This window comes from Tamandua tetradactyla, chromosome 10 (assembly GCF_023851605.1).
Source record: "Tamandua tetradactyla isolate mTamTet1 chromosome 10, mTamTet1.pri, whole genome shotgun sequence".
Classification (NCBI taxonomy): Eukaryota; Metazoa; Chordata; class Mammalia; order Pilosa; family Myrmecophagidae; genus Tamandua; species Tamandua tetradactyla.
Window position 1 is genome coordinate 109,308,348 of NC_135336.1, and position 15,471 is coordinate 109,323,818.

The window sequence follows — 15,471 nt, forward strand, 5'->3', positions numbered from 1 at the left end:
AGTGGTGAGGGGTATCCTCCCAGTGGGCAGAACTTTGAGCAGTGCACCTGGTTTTTCATTTTGCTTGGAAGGAAAACTGGCCAGAGGTGTGTTTGTATACTGACTCATGGCTATTGCTAATGGTTTGGCTGGATGGTCAGGAACTTGGAAAGACCATAATTGGAAAATTGGTGACAAAGAGGTCTGGGGAAGAAGTATGTGGATAGACCTTTCTGAGTGGGCTAAAAACGTGAAGATATTTGTGTCCCAGGTGAATGCACACCAGAGGGTGACTTCAGCAGAGGAAGATTTTAATAATCAAGTGAATAAGATGGCGCATTCTGTGGATACCAGTCAGACTCTTTCCCCAGCAACTCCTGTCATTGCCCAATGGGCTCATGAACAAAGTGGTCATGGTGGTAGAGATGGAGGTTATGCATGGGTTCAGCAACATGGACTTCCACTTACCAAGACTGACCTGGCTACAGCCACTACTGAGTGCCCAATCTGCCAGCAGCAGAGACCCACACTTAGCCTCTGATATGGCACCATTCCCCGAGGTCACCAGGCAGCTACATGGTGGCAGGTTGATTACATTGGACCACTGCCTTCATGAAAGGTGCAGTGATTTGTTCTAAGTGGAATAGACACATACTCTGGATATGGGTTTGCTTTCCCTGCATGCAATGCTTCTGCCAAAACTACCATCCGTGGGCTTACAGAATGCCTTATCCATTGTCATGGTATTCCACATAGCATTGCTTCTGATCAAGGGACACACTTCACAGCAAATGAAGTGTGGGAATGGGCACATGTTCATGGAATTCTCTGGTATTACAATCATCCAGAAGCAGCTGGATTGATAGAATGGTGGAATGGCCTTTTGAAAACTCAATTATGGTGCCGACTAGGTGGCGATACTGTGAAAGGCTGGGGTATGTTCTCCAGAAAGCTGTATATGCTCTGAATCAGCATCAGCTGTATGGTGATATTTCTCCCATAGCCAGGATCTATAGGTCCAGGAAATAGGAGTGGTACCACTCACTACTATCCCTAATGATGCACTAGGAAAATTTTTACTTCCTGTCCCTGTGACCCTGAGCTCTACTGGTCTACAGGTTTTAGTTCCAAAACAAGAAGTGCTTCCTCCAGGAGAAACAACAATGATTTCACTGAGTTGGAAGTTAAGACTGCCATCTGGTCACTTTGGGCTACTTATGCCACTGGATCAACAAGCCAAGAAGGGGATTACATTATTGTCTAGGGTAATTGACCCTGAGTATCAGGAGGAAGTAGGACTGCAACTACATAATGGAGGTAAAGAAGAGTTTTCTTGGAATATAGGAGATTTCCTAGGGTGCCTTTTAATACTACCATGCCCTGTGATTAAAATCAATGGAAAACTGCAACAGTCCAATCCAGGCAGGACTACCAATGGCTCTGAAACTTCAGGAATGAAGGTTTAGGTCACCCCACCAGGCAAAGAACCACGGCCAGCTGAAGTGCTTGCTGAGGGTAAAAGGAACATGGAATGGGTAGTGGAAGAAGGTAGTGATAAATATGAACTTCGACCACATGATCAGTTACAGAAACGAGAAATGTAATGCTGTTTTGTTCATGTTATACTATTGAAGTTGTAAGATGTCAAGTTTAAGAATGAATATTACCCAAGGATTTGCACCCTATTCTGGAGAGATTTAATGTGTTTCCAGTTATATGAAGGACAGTTGAGTATTGTTAGGTGAAAGAAAAGAAATGTGTGTTTTGTTGTTTTTTATTTAGAAATTAGGTATGGTTTAAGATAGTATGAATAGTTGCTAAGTTGACAAGGGGTTGACTGTCATGGTCAGGTTCATGTGTCAACTTGGCCAAGTGGTGGTTGGGCAAGTGCTGGCTTGTCTGTTGTGATGAGAACATTTCATAGAATTAAATCATGATCATGTTAGCTGCATCCACAGCTGATTCCATTTGTCATTAGCCAAAGGGGCATGTCTTCTGCAATGAGTGATGCTTAATCTAATCACTCAGATAATGAAATCCTTATACGGAGGATTCAGAAAAGACAGGCTCTTCCTGTTTTGGTTGGTGAGCCTCTCCTGTGGAGTTCATCCAGACCCTCTATCAGAATCATCGGCTTCACAGCCTACTCTGTGGGTTTTGGACTTTGTGTTCCCATGGTTATGTGAGACACTTTTATAAATTTTATATTTGAGAGTGTTTCCTGCTGATTCTGTTTCTCTAGAGAACCCTAACTAATACATAGCAGATGTACATAAGATAGTACTATTAGTAACTTGTAGACCTTTTTATCACCCAAAGATGAAAGATTTATTATTAATACTATGAGAATGGTGGTGTTCTTATTACAAACATGTATGAAAAGCTTTTCAAAACCATTGAACATGCTATTTCCAAGTCATCACATGACACCAACTAATGTGCTAGAGTCATTTTCTCTAATAACAATTTCAGAAATTCTTACTTGTCATGAGATACAATACATATGTTTGTAGATGCACACCAGTTCTATAAAATGTAATAAGCTTTATATAGTATATAATTCATAGAAAATATATTATTATATAACGTATCTTATTGTAGGTTTTTGTATATATGTGTTATTCAAGTAGCTATATACAATACAGTGAATTGTATATGTATTGTCCTGATACACCATATTTGGATAAGTGTGCTTGTTTTATGATATTTTAAATATTTTCTTATTATCTGAATGTATTCTGAAATATCATATTGAAGCATATGAATTAAATTAATTAAACATATAAAATCATAGGGTTTATGAAGGGGCTTTTGACTCCTGAAGTCAAGGGGAATACACAGAATGATACAGTTTGGAGTTTAAGTTATCTGGATAAAAGAGATGATGGAGAAGGTATTGATTGAAAGCAGACAGAGAAAGTATCTGTCAGTTCTGGTAAATTCTCACCCTAAAGAACTATCTGACAAAATAAAGACAAAATTAAATTTCAAACACAAAATTTCAATAATGACATGTAGAGAAACTCTTGATATAGTTCAAAAGGATTATCCAGGCACACCAAAGTTGACAAAAGAGGAGACTCCAGGTAAATCAAGTTTACCCAAAATTCTTGGGAGAAATTCAGTTTAGACAACTGTGGAACTAGTGAATCAGCATAGAGGCATCATATATTTCTGTATTAAGTAAAATTGAAATTTACACTGAAATTGATGTGTATGAAGTAAATAAAGGATAAATGTGGAAATCAGTGATAATATGGAAATAATAGAGCATGGATGAGGGGTATTATTTGGGGCAAAGGAGAGGTGAAGTGGGGGAATGAGTCATGGATGAACCTTCTTCTGGGCATCCCCTCCCCCAGTAACTGGATTGCTGTAACTGTTCTAAGCCCCGTGATGTGAGACTGGAATGCTGTGTTGGAGTGGGCTTTCTCAATGCCTCGTTACCTGACGCAGCACTTCACTGTGGATGTTGAAAATTTTTATATATAAATTGAGCAGCCACAGTGACCCATGGTATTGGGGCCTGGCTTCTGTCTATCTCTGCTTGTCTGTAATGGGATTTACATTCTTTTAATCCACTACAGGCAGGGTAATTTACTATTACAATAAATCAAGCAACATCTGGACTTCAGTGAGGTAAGGTATCCTAGGATCAGTCCACAGTAGAGATTCACAGTTTGGCCCTGTCCCACTTCATACTTTTCTAAATCCATTAGGTTGGCAAAGCAGGACAGCTATGTACAAAGCACTCAAAAAGACAAGTCTAAAATCTATGGAACAGGTAAGGGAAGGGTACTGATGTGGAGGACATTGTTACAATCCAAACCTCACCGCCATCCATGTAGGTTTCCAAGCACAATTGTTGTGGCTATACATTTTAATATTTAGGAAATTCATATCTATAGAGAGTTACCCAACCCCATTCTCTATCCCTTTTCCACTCCTGATATCTCATGGCTAAGCCTGTTCCTTGTATTAGGCTGATATGGAGCACAAATCTGAGCCTCTATAAGGCTCTGATGAGATGCTCTTCCACGAGCTCTGATGACCTGTTGCAGCATTTTGTTTTAGGAGCATATGTGCTCCTGTAAGATTGACATTCTTGGCCCTGTTCAAAAGAGCACCCCTAACCAAGAAAAGCATTCTTAAAAAAATTAAATCATCCAGAGGAAAACAACCTTTGTGTTATTCAAAGACGGAACAATACTAGAAAACAATTAATTCACTTACACGTGCTTAACAGCCAAGATTAAAGAATACATTATTCAGATATGATGCTCTGATACTCAGAAAATATTTAGATTACATCCATGACCCACCTATTTCTTGGTTTTTCAGCATCAGTGCAGAGGCTAGAAAATAGAGAAAAGAGTGAATTGAGAGGTAGGCAGTGCTTTGCAAAAACACCAGCACCAGTGTCACCGTCACTAATAGCCTATGACAACAACTTAGTCTGAGGATGTCAGGTGTTAAAATCCCTTTTGGAGAGCAAAGCCTTCAGAGGGTAGGGTCACAGTGAAAGTACCCATGATTGTATCATTAATTTAAAGCAGGAAATTTTGCCCGTGTAATTAAGTTACTCACCAATTGACGTGCTACTCCGAAGGGATTTGGTGGCAAAGGGAATCTATTTTGAAGACCATTTAAAAGAAGATAATTTAGTCCAAGTGGTGGAAGAAGAGGAAGTCAGAGAGATTATAAGTATGATGATACAACATGCCACTGTTGTTTTGAGGATACATGGGTGTCTGTTTGAAGAAGAATGCAGGAAATCCCTGAGAGCTAGGAAATGGGACCACCTAGGGAGGCATGCAACTGGAATCTGCTGTGTGAACAAGTTTGGAGGTAGAATGAAAATCTTGCAAAGATAATCAGCACACCTTTAGTCATTATCTCATAGCCCTAATGTTAGAGATTCTCTGAAGATGAACTCTTTGAATCATAAGCAGTGCTCTTTACCATTCCCCAGTATATTTAATCAAATAGTCCCATGCTGCCTTCTGCCCTGCTTGGTGGTATATTTATAGGATATCCCAGGACTTTGGGATTAGGTGATAGCAGTGTATTTCCTTCATTCTTACTGAGTGCCTGCTATGAGTTCTCAAGGAAACAAGAGAATGGAAGGAAGGGGTTGGTAGCATGGATCGCCCACCCATTTCTGGGCTTCTGCATCAGACCTGCTCAGGGATCTAATGAGGTGGCTTTATTCATGACCTATATTTAGAAGAAATGTTGTAAAAATACTTTAAGACATTCAGAAACTTTTCATACTAAGAAAGTGTCAGTATAAACCAAATACTATTCTGTTCCTTTTCATCATTGAACATTGTATATATCTCTGAAAGGCAAACAGGCAGAAGTGGGATTATTGGAATACAGAAGAAAAATTATCCACTCAGCTTTCAGAATGAGTAAGATTCAAGTAGCTATATATTTTGCAAAATTTTGAAGAGGAATTTGTGGGTGATAGGACCCTACATTCATAGTCACTGATAAAACTGATTCTGTTATTGAGTAATAGTTGCCAATTTCCCAAAAACCTGTTCCAACCCTGAGGGAGGCTGGGAGATCCGCACTGCTTCACAGATAGCAGCTAGGCTCAGTGGAATTCCATAGAGACCTAGGAGGATCCTCTCTTCCATCTCACACACTTAATAAAAGTAGGTAACTGAAAACTTCCAGCCCTGTAGTGTGTTGGCTACTTCACACATCTGACTCAACATAAATATATCTCTTGCTTAGTGATCTGTGTTATGTTCCTGAACTTTTTCTCCTTTTCCACCAACAGAGAGGGTCAGATAATTTGGTGTGAATGATACAGGTATATGACTAGGTATAGTTAGTTTGTTTATCTGACTATTGATCACCAATAAACCTGGGTTTGAGATGTGCATGCAGTGGGGGACTGTTGTGTAAATCAGTATTCCTTACTCCTTTTCCTCTACTAACAAGGAGAGTCCAAAGAGAAGGGATAGAAGAAAAAAGATATAAGGAAAACTGAAAAGGGAAGGAGCACATGATATTTTACCTTTAAAAAAGTTATCCCAACCTATCTACAAGTATTCAGTTTACTTTCCAGACCCTAATTTGGAACTTACTTTTAATCTAGGTACATAATAGCAGATCTCTGGATGGGGCCACATCTCCCAAACTACCCCTTCTTAGAAGGGGGTCAGGGAAAGGAAGAAGTATCCAGTGCCACCTGGACAGATATTTTGTGTATCTCCATTGCACTCTCTGTATCAAAATCTATCTATAAATATATAATGGGAACTGACTCATACAACCGTGGGGATTAACAAGTCCAAATTCTATATAGCAGGCTACAAGCTGGAAATGCCCATGAAGGGGAAGTTGAATAGTGCAGGAGAAGTGGCTGAGTAAAGTAGAGAAAGAAATTCTTTCTGAGTTCTGAAGTCCCCAGTTCTGGCTTTTCAGGCTTCCTGGAGAGCTGTCTCCTTTGTTGATTGCAGATGCAGTCATCTGCAGATGCAATCAACCAATTTACATACATTTCTGTCTATGAAATATACTCAGTAGTAATCATCCAGTGCATGCTTCACCAAACAACTGGACATCACCACATAGCCAAGGCGATACATGACCTTAACTATTATACAATGTAATTCTATGTCCAATGTTCTAAGGAATCAATAAACTGTTTTACACGTTTGCTTCACCATTTTACGTTCTACCAACTATGTACAAGTCCCAATTTCTCCAAATCCTCACCCACACTTGTTATTTTCTGTTTTATTATTTTTTTTAAATAGCCCAACAAACTCTTAGGCACCATGTTTCAGGGCGCCAGTAATTGTAGTTACTATAAATAACCTGGGCATTGGAAAGAGTCTGCTAAAACTACCAAAAAACAGCCCTTTAAAAAAGTAAGGTGACATTATTTATCCTGTAAAAAAGTAAGATGACTGTGCCAGTTTGAAGCTTTTATGTACCCCAGAAAAGCCATGTCTTTCAATCTTCATTCAGCATTGCTGTGTGGAATCTTTTTTGATTGTTTCCATGGAGATATGACCCACCCAGTTGTGGTTGGCAATTTTTGATGAAATGGTTTCCATAGAGATTTATCTCCACCCATTTATGGTGGGGTTGCTTACTAAAGCATTTTAAGATGGAATTACTTTGGTAAAACCTTTAAGCAACCAGAATTAATAGAGTCTACCAGGAAGTGACCTTTGAAGATGAAGAAGGAAAATGCCCCAGAGGAGCTTCATCAAACCAAAAGCTGGGAGAGAAAGCTAGTGGATATTAACAGGTGCCCTTGAAGCTGAGAGAGAAACCCCAAACTTCACAGCCTTTCTTGAATGAAGATAACCTTTTGTTGGTGCCTTAATTTGGACAGTTTCATGGCCTTAGAACTGTAAAGTTGCAACTTATTAAATTCCCCTTTTAAAAATCTGTTCCAGTTCTGGTAAACTGCATTCTGCAACTTACATACCAGAACAGTGACTTTCAGTGCAACTACTAGGGCTGCCCTGGGTATATGAGAGAGGCTTTCCATTTATCCACATCTTTGGGTGAAATAGATCCGATAATTGGAAATGATGGGTTCTAATAGATACAGGGACCACCTGCTAATTCTTAAATCGCACCACCCTCATTAACCTTCCTTCTTGGAGAACAGAAATATTCAAATGGTGGGGATCTCCAACAAACCATGGCCATCTCTAACTCCACCACATCCCCTTCAATTAGGACTTTTACAAGGCATGAATCAATTTTTAGTAGTCATGACTACCTCAATTCACTTTCTGCAAAGAGATTTCATCATATTATTCCAAGCACACAAATCTTTCTCTGAAAAGGTGGAAATTAATTTGGAACTTTTGGAAGAAGATTCAACAAATTAGGATAAGGAATTAAGTTCTATGCATATTCCAGCCCTTTCAGTCAAAAAATTAAAATTTAAATGTCACCCTTTTTTTTTTTTTTTTTTAAAGGGAGGAAAGGAAGGAAAGACAGACAGAGAAGGAAGGAAGGATGGAAGGAAGGAAGGGAGGAAGAAAGGGAAACATCTTTATTTTTATTATATTTTGTTTGTTTGTTTGTTTCTTACATGGGCTGGGGCCGGGAATCGAACCGGGGTCCTCCGGCATGGCAGGCAAGCACTCTTGCCCGCTGAGCCACCGCGGCCCGCCCTGTCACCCTTTTTTAGCTATCATTCCAATCTATTTATGGTCCATGTCTTCAAATTATATGGGCCCCACTCTTTATTCCCTACCTACCTCTGCCCCCAGGATCTCATCCAAGAACTTAACCAAATCCAAAGTATTCTAACTTTCCCTCCTCCCAAGACCAAGCATCATTTAAGAGGATTTTTAGGACTTACAGGTATGTTATGAAAATTGAATTCCTGATTTTTCTTTGATGGCTCAACCTCTATATGATTTCTCTAACACTAAACTAATTGAGACCCATAAATAGGATTAAACTAGACAAAATTCATTCAAGTTAATAAAGCATCATTGGTCAACACTCCTGCTTTGGGACAATCTAATTTGATTTTTCTCCTTGTCTATGAACAGGAATGAGTGGGTTAGGTTTCCTTACACATATGTGTAGAGATGAGCATGGATATTTTGTATATTATAACCAGGAATTGGGTGCTATAGTCAAGGGACAGCCCTCTTATGTGAGGTCCCTTGCTGTGGTGGCAGAACTTAAGTATCAATTTAAGAATTAATTATAGGATCACTCTTGACTATTTATGCCCCTCATTTTGTAGAAAACTTCTCTACCAACGGGTTATCTTCCTATGAAATTCTCTTATTTTTCCATCCTGTTGTCTCCTTTGTTCATTGTCACAACCTTAATCCTGCTACTTTCCTTTCTACTATCTGTGATGAAACTCCTCATGACTACATAGTTTGAACTGACCAATTATTAACCCCCCTGAATAAATCTGCAAGAAATTCCAATTGCTAATGCATATGCTTTTTGGTTTATATGTGATTCCTACCTTAAAGAAAACTCAAGAATTTACCATTTTAGATATGCTTATGCTTCTAACCATGAATTAATAGGGTCAAATTCCTTACTTAATATTATATCATCCCAAGAAACTTATATACTTGCAGAAGGAAAAACAGTAAATACATACACTGAAAGCCAGAATGCCTTCAGTTTTGTCTGAATAGGTCTCCCCAAATTTATTTGGCACTTTAGACCAAAAACAAAAAAAACCATAAAACAAAATAATTCCATTTTTACTCCATATAACACTTTATTAAGGAACTTACGGAGTGGGAAGCTATTCCCTGGTGGCTGCAGGATATTCAGAGTAGCACTCCACACCATCCAGTGGGTTACAGTGAGTTATATAGGACAAGAGGAAAGAAGCACATAGCCAAATCAGGGTTTTCAAGATCATAAATATGTCTCTTTGAAGACATGGTACATGTCAGGTATAGTATTAGCACCACTAACTATCATGTTAAGGAACATGCACATTTATTTTTTGATGCAATTGCTGAAGGCTTTCTTCTTATCTAGGAATTTATGTCTTTTTTTGGCCCATTGCCTCACATTCCATCCTCAAAAAACCCACCCTTACATTCTACCTGCTCTTCTTTCCATGAATATCCCTGAGGTGATTGAGGGGCACATCTTGAGGCAAAAACTATAAAAGATGCATCTATCAGTGCCCATGTGTGTTAATCTCAAGAGGACAATCAGTAAAGCAAATCATCAAACTCTACTCTGTTAGGTTAAATTGTAACACTGTCCAGGGAATATTTCTGGGAGAAGATGGTAACTGTTCACACACCCAGAATTCAGTCTGGTGATGGGTTGTAGTCACTTCAGTTTCCCATTTCAGGAATTCACCTTCTTCTGTTGTAAAGATTAGAAGCATTATACTAGGGACAAAAGTACAAGATGTTTAGTAAGAACCAACATGGGGATGTCATGACCATTCCATAATAATGCAAGTTACAGGCCTATCTCCTGACAAGATATTTCCCAACATTGCTTTCTTCCTGGGGCAATGTACCAAACTTTTCCCCTGTGGTGGTTTGAAGCTCTATGGACCCCAGGAAAGTATGTTGCTAATCCATTTCTATGGGTGTAAACCCATTTTTAAGATTTTTTGGTAATTAGTATCTTAAGCTAAGATGTGTCCCACCTCATTCAGAGTGTGTCTTAATCCTCTTACCAGACTCCTTTATAAGAAAATGAAATTCAGAAAAAGATAGAGAAAGCTATGGAAGCAAGAAGCTTGAAGCAACACTGAAGAGAAAGGAGAGGCCAGCAGATTCTGCCATATGATAGAGGAGTCTAGGATCACAAGTAACTAAGCTTTTGGAAAAAAATATTGCCTTGTTTTGGACATTTATCTAAGTCTCAGAACTGTAAGCTTGTAAAATAACAAATTCCCATGATAAAGCCAACACATTTCATGATATCTTCTTGAGCAGATTTAACAAACTAGGACAGACCCCCAAGTGTTCTATTGCACCAGATGAGACAATATATAATGGGACCTATGCATTAAGCCATAATAGGAGCATGACTTCTGCCTGCTCAGATACTATAGAAATTTTCCATAAACTAGAGCAATGGGTACATACTACATATAAAAGTCAGAGTTATTGCTAATTCCCTTCTTTGTCCCCAAGGAATATGAACACTTATCAATCTGGGTGGCTTGCTGCAGTGTAAGCTCCACAAAATTTGGTGGGTGTCTTTGGGTATGGCCTGCAATAATCTCAATACATGACCCTGTTCTGTTACAACTGGAGTAATGTTTTGATCTGGTGTCACTTCTGTGCTTATTGCTGATGGAGTGAACATTGGAGTACTAAAGGCTTCATACCTGAAGTTTGTCCAGTTAACAGTACACTATTAACCTAATTGCTTATAGGTGACTTGCTCACAATGCAATGAGGGGTTTGTAGATAACTGTTGTAGCTGTTCTTTTAAAATACCATCATTCTTCTGTATCAGGCCAGTGGCCTAAGGTTATCAGGGCAGATGAAAATGCCATGTAATCTCTTCTTCTTGCACTTGGCCCTGGACTTGGTGACCTGTAAAATGGGTACCTTGGTTGCTTACAATATGTGGCTATGCTTAAATACAGGAAAGTTTTTTCTAGTCCTCATGTTGTTGAAGCTTGATTTGCTTATCAATATCCAAAAGCCTACAGAATTCCAGATGCAGTATCTACAAAGGTTAGTGTGTACATTTATCCATCTGACAGAGAAGGGGTCCTGTACACTATAATTGTGAGTGTGGGCTGACCTGCATCCATATTATGGGTGTCCCCATTGAGTGCATATTGGACAGAACTCGCAGGCCAAACGTACATCGCTATATTTTTATTTCAAAGGGAGATGTCTCTTTACATAATTTCCACAAAGTCTTAGGACCCTTGTGTCTCAATTTATGGTGTAACCAATCTACTTGGTCATGGTTTTCATCAACTCATCCAATTTTAGCTAAGGTTTCAGCTTCCAGGTTTCTCAAAGGTATGAGTGGAGTATGGCCTGCAATGTGCCAGAGCATTTTTTTAGCATCAAGATTTTGTGCCCAAACTCAGATATCTTCCCATAAGGCTTTACTCCATATTTTCTCACTGGACATCATCCGCTTCTCCTGTGCCACTGTCATATCAAAAGAATAAGACCATAATTCATGGCCTAGCTGTTGGTGTGTTTGGAGATTGGCATAGGCTCATGGACTAATCATCCAGATGTCTCATAGCTCAGCCCATTGACTCCTTTGATTTTATCTTTCACCTATCCATATGATGTCCATAGTTATTTTAACTGCTCTCATGTGCCATCAGTGGTATTGTCCTCTGCAGGAACACTCAATATACCAGGCATTTTCCTACACCCTTTATTATTGATGAAAATTTCTCTATTGCTGTCATGAATGGTGGAGGGGAGTTCAGATTCTCTACATTTGTAACTGGACCCAATAATTTATGTAACCACTCAGATAGCAGGCTAGTATGGAGAGTCCTCAATTGTTGCTAATAAGTACACTATTATTATAGCATGCTAGCTTGTGCACAAGCACTTTTAGAATGAATACACGTGTCTTTGACCCATCCATTTATTGGCAGTGACATTTGCACAATTATTGGCAAAGACACTGGAATAGGATAGTTTGCTTAAGAGTAAGATATACTGCTAGCAGTGGTTTTTCAATAGGGTTATACCCTTGTTCTGTTCCTTTTCATAGCTGGGACCAGAACCTGACAGGTACTTGTTTCCCATTTTGTTTTTGGCACAGGTACCATCTGAACCTCTCTGGGTAGATGGCAATATCCAATTCACAAGTTTGCACTGCCACTAAAGTCCCTAAAGATTGAATTTGTTTTACAGCTGTTTTTTATTATTAGAAGGCTTTCTTGGCCTCAGTATCTCAATACCACTGAGCTCCCTTTTTAATCTATATAATGATCTGTATAATGATCAAAGTATTTGAGCTAGGTGAGGTATGAAGAGACTCCAGAAATTTAATACACTTATAAGGGCCTGTGTTTCCTTTACAGTGTAGGGAGTTGGTCACATCTCTGCATTATCTATGATCATGTAAGATGTAAGAATGTCCTTTGTCTTATCCAGCCAAACAACTCTTAGGAAATTTATAAATTATTTGGGCCCCTGGGTCTTGGCATCATTTGTGACCCATCCTTGGCTTATTAAAATGTACTGTAATGGTGGGGCCACAATTTCTAAAGATTTCATACCATTTATTTTATATATATCTTTTATATATTCCCTTGAAACATGATAAGTGCAAATAAGGAACTGAATTTTTAGTTTAATTTAATCAAAATTGACATTGAAATAGCTAAAATATAAAATAGTGGCTAGTGCCTTTAACAATATATATCTAATGTGTCTTGTATTTCAGCTTTTTTCTAATGTTAAGAAAATCATATGTTAAAAAATATATTTCAAAAAAATTTATATAAAATTTGAAAAATATGTAAAAAGGAAACATAATGAAACTAAGAGATAAAGAAAGGGAATGCATGAGGAGGGAAGAATCAACAAAGGTTTGTCAAACAACATTATAAGAAAATCAGGCATCAGAACTAAATTTTCATCTATCATGAAAATTAAGTACCAAATTACTAAAATTAATGACATCACTCTCTCTCCAAATAGGTGACAAATGTAGGGAACATGGGACTCAGGCAGGAGAAGGCTGGACAACAGATATACATGAAATGAATGATGCAGCACCCAGAAAAAGAAGCACCAGACTATGAAAGTGGTTTCCTGTGGGAGAAGAAAATTGAGAGGTACAGAGGTGCATTTATCTTAATAGAGAATTATAGAACATTTTAGCCCTTTAGACTATGTCAATATATGATATGATCTAAAAGTAAACAATAAAAAACAAAATAGGCTCTTTCTGGCCCCACTGTAATGCTTGAGCCCCTTGAGTACTCAGATCACTGACTCATGCTCCTTGGTTGGGAGAGTCAGCACAATCCAGGCTACCTGCTCCTTTCTAGTAAATGGCTCCAAGATCTTGCTTGGAATGACCCTTCCTTGCTCCTTGTTCTGTCCCTTCACTCTGCCACCTGTGGCCACATGAATATCTGGACTTCCTCAGTGTGGCTCCTCCCTTAGACCTCAAATCCTATGTGTCCCACTTGTTGTCTCCTGTTTTGGATATTTCCTGCCTCTCACAGTAGAGCTGGACTTCAAAACCACCCTTCCCTGGATCTGGCTGCCATTTTGGGATTCATTTCTTATGGCTTTTCATTCCATTTGTACATCTGTTATGCATTATTGATCATCATATTAACTGGGGTGAAGGAGTTGTGGGCAAGCCAGCATTCAACTGGTTTTCCATTACTAAAGATACCTCAGACTGTAAATTGTGGGCAGGGCTTTAGAAGATGCAGGTCAGGGTCATGTGTGAAGGAGAGGAGTCTCCCACCATGCACAGGGATTCCAGGCATACCTTTTGCTTGGCTTCAGACTCAGGTTCATTCCTGAGCCCTGGGCCTCTATGATGCCACAACCATTCCTTTGCTCTCATGCCAAAGGCAGTGCAGGCTTGGTTTGTAAGTTTCCTCTGTTTCAATTTGATTGTGGTCATGGGTAAATCATATCTCTGATTAACTTGACAAATTTCTCGGTGAAATATGGGACATCTCCTGACTGTATAGAGGAAAGAGAATGGACAGAATGGAGGAAGATGGAGGCAGGATCTGGAAGGAGGCAGGGCATGGTAAGAGTGGCTTTAGAGCGGGCTGTAGGAAAGTATGTTTCTAGGGTGACCTCAATGTGGGTGAATACAAGCATGACTTCACAGATGCACCTGGATACCAATTGGAAATTGTGTGGCCAAGTTCCTTATATGGAAAGAAGGGCATTGGTGTTCAGAAGAAGTTCCCCAACTCCTGCTTCTCCTACTAGTTCCTTTCTCTTCAATGTTGATCCAGGCTCAGTCTCCTGGTCTTAGGTACAGGCTCTGTTCCTGGGGTTCCAATACATTCTGGTCTTCTCCATCCATCTCAGTCCATGGTTGGTGGTGTTGCACTTCTGCTCTTCTAACTGTGCTGCTATTGGCTTTATGTCCATGTCCACTTGAGGAAGCCTTCACAACACTGACATTCAGGTAACCTGGGTGTGAATGTCTGCCTTGTAGATATGAGCAGCTAAAAGTATCAATGGTGCATCACATCAATATCTCAATGACATGACACATGTCAGGTACAAACACCTTTGCATGGAAGAAATTGTCGCTATGGCCTCCCCTCAACTTTGGGAAGAAATTTTGCAAGATTCATTGAACACCAGGAAACAATTTCCAAATGAATAGAACTAGAAACAGGGAATGAAATAAGCAGGGTCCTCACCCTGCAGAGGACAAATTAAACTTCCAAAACTGAAGTAGTTCCAATCTGCAAGTTTTGCTAGCTTCTGAAAGACAGGCCTGTGCCTTTATATGGGGATGGGCCTCCACTTGGTCTGAGGGGCTCATCCAAAATGTCCTGTAAAATATCCCCTTCACAAGTGGCCCTGAAATAATATACTTGTGTTGGAAGAAGCCCATTCTCTCTCAGAATGAGGTAGCGTTGTTAAACACACTGGTGCTTCACACAGAGCTTTTCCCATAGCACTCAGCATGAGTTAAGCAGCCAAATTTTCTACTCCCACCTCACCCTTGAGTTTATCAAACCACACCCCTTATGTTGGTGTTCTTGACTGGCCATATTCCTTCACTTTAAATGAAGGCAACTTTTTCCAACTCTAAACTTTTTGTGCTTGAAGATATCCTCACAAATATACCTCTGAAAGGTGTGGTTAAAAAGAAAAATTAAGTTCACTATAAATGAAAGTTACCTCAAGTCTTTAGAGTGGTCTGCAATTTTGTCTGTTTTCTGCTGTTCATGAAAATAGTTTCCAGTAAAAATGTCTTCATAACAGCAATAATTAAAAATAAATGCTCTTGTATTAATTTTAAGATAGAAAGATGCAAACAATTCATATTATTGTT

At 39.2% G+C, this 15,471-nt stretch overlaps 1 protein-coding gene across 33 annotated transcripts in view; it reads left to right on the forward strand.

The window, feature by feature from the left end:
* Window positions 1-15,471, forward strand: part of LOC143648798 (uncharacterized) — a 303,168-nt gene that overhangs the window by 45,346 nt on the left and 242,351 nt on the right. For 15 of the 33 annotated variants that reach the window (XR_013158771.1, XR_013158786.1, XR_013158775.1 and 12 more), the window contains exon 1: window positions 12,668-13,258. The exons of 1 other annotated variant lie outside the window; for it this stretch is intronic. The gene's annotated coding sequence lies outside the window, so the exon portion shown is untranslated. 17 more of the 33 variants (XR_013158784.1, XR_013158793.1, XR_013158798.1 and 14 more) reach the window with 11 other exon arrangements.